This window comes from Neophocaena asiaeorientalis, unplaced genomic scaffold, assembly GCF_003031525.2.
Source record: "Neophocaena asiaeorientalis asiaeorientalis breed wild unplaced genomic scaffold, Neophocaena_asiaeorientalis_V1.1 scaffold146, whole genome shotgun sequence".
In the NCBI taxonomy this organism is placed as follows: Eukaryota; Metazoa; Chordata; class Mammalia; order Artiodactyla; family Phocoenidae; genus Neophocaena; species Neophocaena asiaeorientalis.
Window position 1 is genome coordinate 3,304,231 of NW_020172676.1, and position 3,099 is coordinate 3,307,329.

The 3,099-nt window shown below is 34.5% G+C and overlaps 1 non-coding gene across 1 annotated transcript; it reads right to left on the reverse strand.

The window, feature by feature from the left end:
* Window positions 1-1,587: 1,587 nt before the first annotated feature.
* Window positions 1,588-1,698, reverse strand: LOC112396148 (U6 spliceosomal RNA). The gene has a single exon (XR_003002510.1). It is a non-coding gene; the product is annotated as a U6 spliceosomal RNA (small nuclear RNA).
* Between the last annotated feature and the right edge of the window lie 1,401 nt (window positions 1,699-3,099).

Below are 3,099 nucleotides of genomic sequence, written 5' to 3' on the forward strand. Positions count from 1 at the left end.
TTATGAGTTTAATTGTAATGACGTCATGCCTTCTAAAGCAGCCAGATGGTGGTAACCCTGTGTAGAGATTTCCCTAGGTGAACAATGTGTCCATCGGGTATAAATGTAATTACTGATCCTTCTTTGCTTCTTTGATCAGTCTAAACCTCTGAGTTGTCTGTAATTTATTATGAAGATATATTATCCAGGAAGTTTTCCAGATTCGTCCTGAAAGAATTGAACTTCCCAATATGTGATTCTGTGGGTTATCTTCTTGTGTTGGAAATTAGCAGTATATTAATACTTAAAAATAGGATGAAAATTCTTTTATATTGAAATCCTTTAGGAATCATACTGTAATTTCTTTTAAATGAAAAATGTTGTGTTTTCTATTTCTGTCTACTGTTTCAATAAAGTAAGTTTATTTACTGCTGTTAAGTCTTTAATTTTGATAGAGGATTCTGTTTACTAATAGCAACATAATGTTTTGAAACATATATTAAATTGACTTACATATTTCCACAAGTGGCTTGTTCAACATCAAAAATAAATCATTACATATTAGGAAATTCTTTATCCTCTCAGGTTGAAATAACGTAGGATGTCATCTTATTCTTAGATAATGGGGACACAGATCTGATCATTTTAGTTTTCTTGGCAGAAGAAAAAAAATCTATTCTGGAATTTACACTTTAGTGAAGTTACTTTTCTGAGATATGATTGTATAACAAAGAACAGCCTTTACTTGAGATATTTTATCCCAGACCAGGGACTGAACCCGTGTCCCCTACATTGGCAGGCAGATTCTTAACCACTGCACCACCAGGGAAGTCCCTACTTGAGGTATTTTAGACAGTGCTTTTTTCCTACAATTAAGATACAGACATGTGTGCACACACACACTGCCTGAGAAAGTATGTGTTGATCCTGTGGCAAACTTTTAATTCACTAAGTTACTTGATTTGTGAAGTTTGTTTTGACCAACTTGTGTGAAAGAGAGAGTGATTTTTCATAACTGACTTTGAGACAGCTTATCAACTTTTTCTTTTTGGGCATGGAAATAAAATATAAAATTTAGTGAGAACCAACTGGCCTGATCTGCTTCAATGTTTCTTATTCTAGATACCAGTCTTTTGAACCTTAAACTTTTGATCTGACCATTATTTCTGATATATCTGGACATACTTCATGCATTTTTAGTTGCATTTCAATAATTCTAATTATTAAAAACAGTGCTGTTTTCCTCCAAAAGAAGGGGACTTAGCCAAAAGCAATTTGTTTGGTCAACACAATGCTTTGTTAGAAAATAAATATTCCTAGTTCGAGGGTTTTTTCAGACTTAAAAAAAAGTAATTCTTTTGTATTTCATATTCCTCTTTTAGTTATTTAATATTACCTTGTACTCTTTTTGATACTGAAATGTTGTGGTACTGAATATAAAATATAATACAAGTGGACTAATTGGAAAAATCTATTACAAAACAGTAAATGCAAATATTTCATATTAAGAAAAATATCCTGGAGAATGTGATTTTCATATGTGAATGTGCATACATGTGTATGTGTATACAAAGTGGTAACAGAAATTGACTCTGGATAAGTTAGAGGAATTATGGGTATTAGTTATAGACTTGCTTATCTGTATTTCTTTGCACAGGAGCCATGCTAATCTTCTTTGTATCGTTCCAATTTTAGTATAGGTGCTGCCGAAGCAAGCACTGCTTATCTGTATTTCTTGATTTTTCTTGAAGGATCCTGTCTTGTTTTCATAAAGTGAACTCTGCTTCCATTTCTCATGTCTCAAGAGAAAGGTCTAGTTCTAGACTTTGTAAGATACCTAAAATAAGAGATGAAAGACAGAACTGGGCCTAAGAAGGAGACTGAGAATACCATAGGAAAAATGCCAGTGGGCAAGTTACACAGATGTGAGCACATGTACATATATGTCCATGTACAAACACATACACACACAGACTTTTCTTTTCTCAGGTATTATTCTGATCACATATTAAGAAAAAAACAGTGCTTTGAGAAGAAGACTCAGCTAATGATACTCAAATGCTCTATAAATATTCACAGTGGTCTGCAAGCTGGATGCTAATCCATTCTGCCTAGTAGTTTATTCCCCCTGTGACTCCTTTTCAGTGCAAGGAAAAAGATACTTGACTGAACAGACAGGATCAGCATGATGCAGGTTCTGGTAAGAGATGCATAAAAGAATGTTGCTTTGAGAACAAAGTCATACCCCATTGCAATTTCAAAATATTTTTAAACATTCTGCAATTTTGGTCCGTGTGTGGTTTCATATTTGCAGTTATAAAACATTATATTTATGCATAAATTGTAGACTCAACACTTAGTGAGATTGTGTCTCGCGTAAGACATCAACAACATTTTAGAAAGCTTTTGTGTGTGTATGGAACAGTCACATATAAGGGAGGGGTTCCTGAAGACCTAGCATAATTTAAAATTATCCTAATTCAAGAGAATTTCTTAGAAGAATAAATATAAACAGTGGATGCCTCCTTCAAATGCACAAATATTCACATTTCTAGCATATTTTAAAAATTGTTTTTCTTTTCTCAGAATTTTCTCTAAGATATTTACAGTGATCTCTTTAATATTAACATTACACAGAATCACAGTGGTTCTGTCATAGTTTGTATCAGTCAGAGTCCATTTGGAAGACAGAATCCACAAAGTGATTTGAACAAGGAAAGTTATAATTAAGAATTATTAGCTATAAAGGGGATTATAGTTACTAGGAGTTGGCTAATAATAGCGAATTCTGAAGAATGTAGAATCAGTTGATACAAAGAACAACCCCTATCCCTAGGGATAAGATAAAGGACCCAAGGAAGAATTTCCTCTCCAAGCCTGAGATGCAGAACTTGAAAGAGATGGCACAGATGTAGCTTGCTGGATGGCAGATAAATCATTGTGTTGTTGCTCTGGTAGAATTTGCTAGAAAGCTGCCCTTTAGAACTTGTCAGAAGTCTACCTCTGAGAGTGCTGGGGAAGGTGCTCACCATGATGTCCACGGTTACAAAGCTGCCTGAGGCAGATGACTGGGGAAACTTCTGGCCTCTGGGTGCAGCTACTACCACACATATACATGAC